Genomic DNA, 12,226 nt, shown 5'->3' with positions numbered 1-12,226 from the left:
TGTATCGGGCATTGACAAGTCGATCTTTTGGTGTAACAATAGCTCTAGCTTGTAACAAGTGGTATCAAAGCTTGGTCACATGTTTGAATCTCCTTGGGAAAAACTAAGGGGGGAATTTTTGGACTAACCAACAATGTTCCCCTTTGGGATTTGTGGCATGGATTAACCACCTCCAATGTTCTATAAGTCTAGTGGTTGTATCGAGAATTGACAACTTGATCTTTAATTAAGCCCTCCTTTCATTAATTCCTCCAAAAAGCCTCTTACACCCTTATCCCCCATTTATTTCTCCAAGGTTTCTCACACGTATGAGCACACCTTGAGCCATCTTAATCATAAAATATTTATGTTGACCTTTTCATGGCTTGTCCCCATAGCCCATGTGTCTCCCTTATGACACCTATGTAGATGCCACATAGATGCCATCTCCTCAAGGTCTCCCTCAAACCTATAAATAGAGCCATTATTTCAAGAATTTTTCATCTCCTCCATTTCATTTCTATCATGCTAGTATAGTGTTAGAGCTTTCTTAGAGATTTTCATGCTTAGAAATAACCTTTTTCTGTTGTTAGTATGCATTGTTTCAATTCCTAGTTCTTGCACATTTTCATGATAGCATAGCATAGCTAGCTTATTTTATTGTATCCCATTTCCACATTCACATCCTTAGAATCCTTTGAGGTTGGCTTACTCATAGCCATTTCTTCAAGGTATTCTATGTACATTTTAGTATAGATTTATATTTTCATTTTACATTCATTCAAACAATTTTGAAGTGATTCAATCATACTTGTGTTTGAGGAGAGCACATCCACATCCCTCATTATTGAGCACACCAACAAGGCCTCTTATGGGTGCCCTTATTGATCTACTATGAGGTTGCATGGGAACTCTTGTCTTTTGGTTGCATTAAGTTTTAAAAATCAAGTAGAATTAGTTGTATTTAGATTTACCTAAATCTTTGATATACATGTACAACTAATGTTTTCTTATTTACACATGCTCCTAAAAGGATAGGTTTTTACACATACATTTTGGCATTCACAGTGGGACCCATATCCATTTTTCACACTTATATTTGATAAAAACTCAGAGTTTTCTATAAAAATTGCATATTGATGTCTCTGATAGGACATAGTGCCATCTATAAAGACATTGTCATCTCTGTAGGTTGGCATCTCTACCAAGGAAAAACTCAATAACCAACATGAAAATTGTAAGAATTTTTTTTTATGTCATCTTCATTGTTTTGATGTTTCTATAGACTTAATTGTCTACTACAAAGTTTAATGTTTTGTCGTTTGCATTGTGGGTAGCTGCAAGTCTATACTTTTAGTTGACTGTTATCTTTGCAATTTTCTTTTCTGTCATCTTCATTGTGGGTGCCTACAAGTACATACTTTTAGTTGATTGTTGTCTTTATAGTTTAATGTTTTGTTGTCTGCACTGTGGGCAGCTCAAAATCTGTAGTTTATGTTGGTTGTCACCTCCTTAGATTTATGTTCTAACATCTGTGTTGTGGGTGGATGAAAGTCTATATTTTCAATTGATTGTCATCTCTTCTTCTACTAGCATCTGCAAGATCTGCCATCTATGAGTCTCTCCTGTTGTCTACAATCTACAAGTGTAAGTATTAGGTATATCATACTTGGTTGTGTTCTATCATTTCTTAAGTTTTATCATTTGTGCCTACATTCTTTCATCTTTGATTTTATATAGATTGATTAATTTCTTGACACTTAACTCAATATTTATCTGACGTACAAGGATTACTGATTAGATTTTAGTGTAGGAGACAAACCTTGGAGGAATTAGAATTAGGGGATAAATGAGCTTGTATGGTTTAATCATTTTTCCTTGGAATGAATGTTGCAAATAATACCAAAATCCAAAAAAAACTCTCGAATACATTTGAAAGTAATATTACACACATAATCTTAAATGTCCTAAAGATAATTTACACACATTTCATTAGAATGGATGTTCAAATGCAATCTTGAATTCTTTAAAGGAATGGACAAGCTTTTCATTAGGATGGATGTGTAGAATAACAAAACATAATCTTGAGTGCCTTAAGGAATTGGCAAGCTTTTCATTGGAATGAATGGTTAGATAGTAAGCCAAACTCTTGAGTGCTTAAAGATTAAAGAAGAATGAGATGAAATATTTCAATTTGGGTTTAAAACATTCTCATACAATCTTCAATGCTTAAGGGACAAAGAATTTTGCTATGAAATATTTGAGCTTGGTGCTTAAAATGAACACTCTCAATCTTGAAAGACTTAAAGAATCTTATTCTATTTCTATCAATTTTGTTCTGTTGATGTTGATCAATTTATTTTTGTTGACAAATCCTTGATTTTATTATGTTGATGACACTATCAAGTTGGAAAGAACTTTGTATTCTTAAACACGAGTTTCTTCAAAAGTAGATAGAAAATCTAAATCTTCAATTGGAAAAGAACAAGTGTCTTTTATATGCTAAGGCCACTTACATATTCTCTCCTTTCACACTTTTGGGTGATCTTGAGTGCACAAGAAATAAGTGTTCTTGTTTTTATTTTTAGGAGTTCTTCTTGGGGATTTTATCACCTCTTGGGACAACCTCAACTCCAATGTTCTAGTAGAGTATAAATATTGGGAGGTGAATCCAAAGACACCTCTCTTGGAACTAAAATTTGTTTACACTTGGCTAAGCCCGAAAGAACATTATACCTTTGGGAAGTGAAGGTGGAGATTTGGGTTATTGTCCCCTCTCTGCTATGTGGCACTATTTTCTTTCATCTATAGATTTGGGCCTCATGTACCTTGTCTATATCAAGGATGACCTCTAGTTGATCTTTCTACATCTTAGTTGAGAACTCATTAGGATTGTTGATGTGTTCAGTGTGCTTGAGTATTTAAAATCCAAAACCAATACCAAACATCAAATAGGTCTAAATGAGTAAAATAGTGAGCAAAATATTCCATGATAAATTTATTTTCATAAGTCCTTATACTTGGTCCAACATTTGAGATTCATTAGGTCTTTTATTCACAACATTTTTTGTAAAATTCTTGTGCTTGGTCTTGTAATAGGGTTATTTTTCTCCTACCATGTCTAACAAAGTCAAACTCAAGAAGATGAAGTCAATCAAACTATTTTCCTACAAGAAAAGAAAAATCCTAGCACATAGTGATAAATAATTCTGATATGCTATCAAAGACATAAAAAAGGAAGACGATAAAAAAGATCATTATGATATAATCTTATGCAATGCTAACCTTTGAGAATGGTCCATTTTCCCTAGAATAAACCCTAGATTTCTATTTTCAGTAAGACATGATTAGCTACCCATATAGTGACCATATCACCCTCATTTTCCATATCAATATTTTCTTGTCTCTTCTTTTTCAAAGCTTCTAGTCTTCCATTTGCAAAATTTCCTCTAGAGAGCTTGATCATTCGACGTAATGCCCCACCAAGGGATCTAAAAGAATTAACCTAAAGTTTTACTAAGTTTTGCTAAAATTTTTTTTTTTTTAAACAAGAAAGGTAATCATACACATCAAACACATAGTACTAGAAGCAATAACATAGTAACAACTATAAGCATACATAACAGATTATATTTCTTAAGGATCTCAAGATGTTGACTCGCGTTTAAATTTAAATTAATACTAACTCTAATAACTACCACATCCACATAAAAGAATAATTAGAAAATCCAATGTCCATAATATACATTTGTTATGAATGCCTCTTGGAAAATTAATTTAGAATACTCAATCATCCACTTTACATGTCACAGGGTATGAAAGGCTTAAAATAATATATATATGTACAATTAAAGATACATCATCCTACACAAATCCATGATACAAAGTAAAATAAAATAAATGAAACCATCCACCATACATCATAAATCCATCCATCATAAAAGATATAAACATCTAACATGGAATAATCCATCATAAAACACAAACTAATTAAGTGTGCGGTTCCTCCCAACCATAAATAACATCATTAGACCATTGTGGGCCCTAGCCATCCCCCATGCATAACATCCCAAGCCACCAATGAGATCATTAGTACTAAATTAATAGGGATGTCACACCTAAACATGCTACAACATATGCATAAAGAAATCTAACATACTAGAATAAAGCATAAGTATACAACATCATCTAAACATGATAAACAAGCATCCCAAGAAGCTCCAACCTCGGTGACTACAAATAGATATCAATGGTAAGAGTAAAAAACACTACCATCCAACCATGTGAACCTAAATGGTCCACTCCCATCGTGCTAAGGAGATAGTCTCAAGTCCCAAACAGGATCAGATCACATAACACAAATACTCTCTAAGTCCAGGAAATCCTAAAAGTATACTAACTCAAGGTTTTAACACATAGATCAACATCTAGACCCAGAGGCACACAAAAACATGTAGGAAACCTACTATGTAAGTGGGAAAGTGTCATTGTACAGATCACATTGGAACTTACCCGAGCAATCCCCTAGGAATCTCGGGTCCCCAATGATCCTACGGCTACTAGTATCCTCTCATATTGATGAGGCATACTACAGAATGCAAGGTCATAACCAAGCATTCTCTCTACCCCATCCCATTTTGTACTAGCACTCGAGGCATAGGAGAGACACATACAATTATCTTATCAGGTTCATTTTAATTCCTATTTAGTGTAAATGTTATCACTTATTAAAAACAACAACTTACAATGACTCATCCCCAGAGCCACTTAGGGCCCCCATCCCCCATTGCAAGCCACTTCCCAACACTACACATAGATAACCTAACCTAGGCTCATGAAATCAAAAATCACAAAATCACCTTAGCTCTATACAAGCGACTGGAAAGCATCAAAAGATAAGCCACAATAATGACATCAGTTCTCTATGAGCAACCGAAAAGCATCAAATGATAATTATAATGATCATAATAGTTCTTTATCAGCAATTGAAGGCGTCAATGGTAAATCACAATATCCAGTGGTTCTCAACTAGAAACTAGAAAATATCCTAAAACAATACTGATTGAATACTCCAACATGGTCAAGTCAAATATGTCACAACATGACATCATCAAGAATGTAGCATACACTTCAGTCCTCTCAAAGAAATTGGAAAATAAATCAAATATAACTGATCAATGACTCAAAAATGGTTAAGTTAGGTATCTCATAAATATAAACCTTAGTTTCACACAACAAGAATGGAAAGCAATAACAATCAATAATCCACACACATAATAGAGCATGCCCTCACATTACCATGGTTGGGTTAAAAAGATCAAGAACAAATCATCATATCATCACAAACACACAACCCTCGAGCCTCTGGTAACAACCTAAATTGGTCAACATAAAACAACCCCAAAACACCCAAAGCATAAACAGTACATAGAAAACATCATAGTCTTACAGTTGGGTTTGATTTGAAAGCATACAGTTGAGTTAAAGGTTCCAATTCCAGTTAAACATATGTTTCAAGTAAATAAGTCTCATAGTTCACGCTTTCAATTAGCCCATTCTTCTTTATTTAAATGTTTGTACAATTACCCTAATAAGATTTTGAATCCATTATTCCAGATGACTTTAAGGATATTTATTTGTTGAAATTATTAGAACAATAATCATAATTGATTTTTAATTAAATTAATTACAATTTAATTAAAACCAATATCATTACTAAATAATAAAATAAGTTCAAAACTCCATTAAATAATCTCCAATGTTGTTTAATTTAATTAAATACTTTTAATTTAATAAATTAATTATCACAATCAATTAATCTTTATTAATCATCCATTTATTTAAATTGATTAATAATTCATTACCCCATTTCAGTTATTATCTAGTCTTAATTAAATTAAATTTAATTAAGTTAAAATCAACTATATTCAAAGGCATTGATATATAAATTAATAAATAATAAATAGACTTTAAAATAACAATATAAAATATAAAATAATATAATAAATAATAATAATAATTGAATATATAAATTAAAATAAAATTTAACATTATTATTGACCTTATTAATAAATATGATTAATTAAATTAATAATATATAAAAAACTTTATCAACAAATACTATTCATAAAAATAATTATTAAAGATTCTTTATAACAAAATAAACTTTCAAAAATAACGAATTTTTATAATACTCAAATACACACCTATAAACATAGGTCACAGGCTTAATTAATGGCAGAGGCTATGTTCAACAGCCATGCCAATTAAGGAATGGCGTGCTCGGCTATAACAACCACCAAATATGGTAAGGAAGTAGGGTTAAAAAGGTAGGTAGGGGTATAATAAATTTTATTATATATATATATATATATAAATTTCCAAAACAAAACCCTTTGTAATATATTATTTTTAAAAAAATAAATTTTATTAAATGATTCAAACACCCTCTCACTTGTAAATTTTATATATATATATATATATATATATATATATATATATATATAATTGACTTTAAATTAAATTTATTTTATTAAATTTTATCAATTATAAAATTTAAATAAACAAATCTCCAATAATATATATATCTACATATAATTATTTAATTTCTCTTAAAACCCTTGGCGACTTTAATACAATAAAATTATTTTAAAAGAATGTCAACTTTTTTAAAATTAGGTTTATTTATAAAATTTTATAAATATAAAATTTATATAAAAAAATTTCTTTTCTCTCCTTTTTAATAAACATTTTCAATACGGATTTAGAATGGAAAACCTGGATTAATTAGCTAAATTCTAAACAATAAAATTTGTTTTCTTTTCTACCCAAAACCTAATTTCAATATCCAAAAGATTCTTGTATTTGCTTGATTTCTTTTCAACCTTATTCATAATAAAATACAATCCTCTAAAGTAAACCCAACGAATTATCCATCTAGATCCATGTACAGATATTTCTCAATCAATAACAAATATTTGCACACCAGGGTAAACATTCTGAAAATAATACATGCAAAAGACACGGAGCAGATAGAAGTTTGAAGAGCAAAAACTACTATACAATTAAACCATGAGATCCTACTTGGATATGATGCTAAGACGTCAAGCGCACGAAGATTGTGAGAGAGAAATTCCTCTTCTCAAAGCCTTCCCTCTTCCAAAAATTCTTTTCCTCTTCCCAAATTTGACATCCCTAAAAAATGAACCCTCAAGTGATAATAAGGAGTTTTCTCCTCAAATCAGGGCACTAATTGTGCATTCACCCCAAGAGGACTCCTTCCTCACCAGAGTTAACTCTAAAATTAAATTTTATTTATCTTATCTTTTATATTTTCATTCACGTTAAAAGAATAATCAAATAACTTTATTTAATTAATTTATTAACTTCAATCTCATGCACACTCTATGAAATTAAAATATCTTTATTAACTCCACATGTTTTAATCTATTTTCAACTCATGCACGCGTCATGCGATCTAGAATCTTTTTAATAATTTAATATATTTTCCAATTTTAATATATTTTAGAAACTTAATTGATAAAATATTTATTAACTTAAATAAAAATAATATTTAGCATTTTTTTAAAAAATGAACTCTGAATATATCATTATAAAATTAAAAAAATATTATCATGTTTTAAATTTATACTATAACTTTTATCTCCAAATTTAATTCTTTTTCATTTAATTAATTTCTCAATTAATTAAATATTATAAATATCATAATAATTTTTCATAAAATTAAATCATTGATTAATCTTTTAACTAGACTTAATTAATAGAAAATACACCAAGGACTCATAAAACAACATACAAAAACCCATCATAGGAAATCACATACAAAATCAAACAAAAGGGTTATAATCATGAATTAACATCATTTGATGCATTCAAAGCGTGCTTGACTTAGATACTTTTCCTAATTTTCAATTAGGACAAATGGCTTAAAGGTTTAGGATTTGGACCTAAGAATTTATCTCCCCTCTCTTATCATTGAGATAATGCGATAGGGTACACTCATCCTGGCAATTCAGAGAAGTTGATACCCAATACCTGCAACCTACATAAAGTCCACACATGTACAAACACAATATATACTAAGCTAAATAGGCAATGGTAGGAAGTGGTGCATCGGGTAGATCCTGACTAGTAGGTGACTATGACTCCCTTAACCACATCAGAAAATGCCATAGATAAAAAAAACAAACACACACACCATACACATGCAAGTATGGGGTAAGTATCCATAAGAAAACATGTACAATAACCATCTAACTAATCATCATCAATAACTACAAACACTATGACAATCATCATACATACATGAAATATAGGGTATGAAGTAACCTCATCATATAATCAACTGAATGTAAAACAATATTTATAATCTTAAAACAATGTCACTAATCATAAGCATAAGACTAGCCTAAAAGAGTCTTGCAATGATAAAAAAATGAACTATGGGCAAGCACTAATTTTGAACCTTAATCCTTTGGCCTGAGAACATCTTAGTCACGAGACTTTCAAGACTACAATGCTAGACCTTTATCTAGACTAAAACTATTATCATAGTTGCACTCACTCATTTGGAATCACAAGTCCATCTTCAAATATTGAGTCCTCTATTCAGTGTCTTTATCTTGCCTAACGATCAATTATTCATCTTCAATAGGAGAAAGATATTTTTATCCTATATCACAGATGGTTTTCTAAATCAACAAGGTATTTTATTCACATTTAGGTTTTTGGCCCTTTTTTGTATAAGGTTTAGTTGCTCTCTCACATTTTCTCCTTCCACAAGCTTTCACCCATCAATTTGGTCACAATTATATGGTACAAACATGATTTGGTAGATTCACATTTAACCCCATGCCTCATTTATTGGAATCACCAAGACAACAAGAGATGGAGAATCATTTTCCTCCTTGATCAACCTCATTAGGGAACATATTTCCTCCTAGTACAAACTTTGGTATGCCTAGCTCAATACCCACATAGGAACTAGAGAATCCCTTTTCAAACACCACTATAGGTAGTAATGCACATGATAAGGAAGAAGTATACCAAGATGAAGATCCCATTGAAAGAAATGACATTCCTAATGATTTTCAAACATTTCTTGCAAACCTATACAATTTGAAAATGTTGGAAAAATCTATTAGGGTGAACAAAATTGGGATCTTCATAAACCTTGTCAAGGATGGTGTTAATGTCCCTACAAGTTTTGACAAGAGAAAATTGTTTAGACAAATTACCAAAGATGGTACTCTAGTATTTCCAAATCCCACCAAAGCACAAACATCTAGCAAAGGAAAAGAACTTGTAGTGGGAACTAGTTCTATACCTACATCAACTTCAATACAAGCCACATTCTAATTAAGTGTAGAACACATTCAACAAATCATTAGTGCTATTCCCAACACAACTACACATGCTAGTATTCCATAGTCAACCTTGATAGATCTAGCTACAGGATGATTAAGAATTAGGAAAGTACCTATCCAACAAATGGGAGTCTTAACACAAACAATGTATTCCTCTTTTTTACACATGCTAACAAGTATGTTGAAAACATCTATTCCAATCCCAATAACTACATATCAATACATTGGCCAAAGTGACACCCCACCACGTCTACCAACTCCACCACCACCATATAATCCATTTTCCAACTAATAAAACTTTGAGGTGGATTCAATGTCAATTCACAACCATCATAGATACAACCAAACTAGGATCTAGCCCAACAGTTACATGAACTCTAGAGTTTCATCCACAATATGAACAACAAAGGGATGACAGATTTAACTTTTGAGGAAATGTTACCTTTTCCATTTGATAGATCTATCAACATGATACCATTTCCACCAAACTTTTATATTCCCAAATTTGACAAATACACAGGAGAAACATGTCCCATCACACATCTCAAATAGTTGTTTGTATTATGTCAAGAAGTTGCCTATAGTGAGGATTCCCTTAAGAGGCTCTTCAAAAGAAGCCTTGGAGGCCCCACACCTGAATGACTAATGAGCTTACCTAGAGGTTCCATCACCTCCTTCAATGACTTGATAGGAAAATTTGTAGTCCAATACTCATACAATAGTGAACATCATGCCTCCTTGAGTGATTTATGCAACACAAAACAAAGAATTGGTGAAACATTTTCTCATTTTCTACAGTGATGGCAGCACCTTTCCAATCACATGCCCTACAAAATTGAAGATTCCCACCTTATAGATATATTCATCCAAAATTTGATTCCAGAGATGTCTTTCCAAATGAAGATGACTAGTCTTGAACACTTTACCACATTAATCAAGAAAGGCAAGAACATTGAAAATGGACTCTTAGAAAAGGGTTCCATTAAACACTATAACTCATCATCATCAAATAATGAAACCAACAACAATGGAAAACTGAAATTTTTCTCCAAAAACAAAGGTGTTACCCATGATGGTGTCATTTGTGTTAAGAGTATGCAAAATATTCAAGTTGGAGTTAATAACAATAACAACTATCATCATTGAAACAACAACAAATCAAACCATGACACTCAGAATCAAAATCAAAACAAGCAACAACCTCATAATCAAACACAATTATTTCATTGTAATAACAACAATACTAATAAGAGCTACAATCATGACTATGACCAAAATAGAATCTTCACTAGCTTTTGTGAACCCTTAGATACCATATTCTAGAAACTAGTGGATCATAATTTGATGGTTTTTCCCAACACATGACCTTTTTGATGAAAATAAAGCACAATCCAAGTAGTATAGAGAAAATGAGTATTGCAATTACCACTGCATCGAACAACATGATACTAAGAAGTGTATCAAGCTCAAAATCTTCTTCCAAAACTTTGTTGATAATAGGGAAATTGAGGTTGGATGACCACCCTCTAAAAATATTAAACTAAAGATTTTTCAAAAGTCATTCCCTAACCACAATAATAACAAAAATAATGGAAACAATAACACAAACAATATCAACCAAGCTTCCACGTCTAATGCATTCCATTATGACTATTCTACTAATCACATATCAAGCTTTGAATCCTTGTGTGGCAAAATAGAAACAAATGATATATGTGGTTGTGACTGCTTGAGTGGCCACATTGAAGAAGTAGACACCCATGTGAATACCCTTGTATTACAAGAAGATGATTATGGTGCAACCACTAGGTGGAGAAGAATTACTTTGTAATCTTCCACTCCCAATCCTACTAATCCATCAGTTCCACATGCACCTGCTATGCCATCCACTTCATAGAGACCCACTTCTTGCTATGATGTCTTGTCTTAGTTATGGAAGACTATTACACAAATCTCCATTCTAGAGCTTCTCACCACCTCACCTATCCACAAAGAAATCCTCAAGATTTCTCTTTTAGAGTCTCACATCCTTGAAAAAATTAATGGACTCAATTCACTACCATGATCATAAATCTGGCCACACAACACCTTGCCTTCATAGACAAAGACTTCCAAGGTCTTAATCACCACCAAAATTTGTCTCTCTACATTGAATTTCTTATACAAAAACACAAAATAAAATGTGTCCTTATAGATAATTGACTAGTTTAAGCCTCTATACATTGGAGCTAATCTGCTTGTTTGGGCTCCCAAAAGACCTCCTAGACATCAAAAAAGGGTAACCATTAAAGAATATGAGGAAAGAGAAAGAGAATCAAAAGGGGTTATCATGCTACCACTGCAAGTTAGATCGATCATAATCAACAGCAAATGTCATGTCCTAGATTTGGACTTATCACACAAAATCTTACTTAGTCAAGACTAGATACATACACTGAAAGTGGTCCCATTTACTTATCATTACTACTTAAAATTTCACCACTAGGTAAGAGAGGTCACAATTCTAGGAGATCATTTTTCTTTTTCTTTTTGTAAGGGATTAACAGGTGCCGCAATGATTTTTGGTCCAATTAGTGAGTTTGCTAAGATTATCCCTAGATCTCTTGCCATAATGGAAACACCTACCACAATAATTCTAGAGTTGTCCAATATTGATTCCAATTCCCATAAAGGAAAGGAGAAGGTTGAAGCTATCAAGGTCAATATTGCAATGAAGAAGGTTACCTTTATCAATCAAGGAATGAGAGAGTATAAGTTTGAAAATTTCTTATGCATTGGACAAGTACCACTCTCCCCTTGATCTCCTCCCTCTACAGATAAGGATATTATGCATGTTAATAAAATAACCTTTAAACATTGGG

This window comes from Cupressus sempervirens, chromosome 4 (genome assembly GCF_028749045.1).
Source record: "Cupressus sempervirens isolate cs-2001-9-10 chromosome 4, ASM2874904v1, whole genome shotgun sequence".
Lineage (NCBI taxonomy): Eukaryota > Viridiplantae > Streptophyta > Pinopsida > Cupressales > Cupressaceae > Cupressus > Cupressus sempervirens.
Note: the sequence above shows the minus strand (reverse complement) of the source record.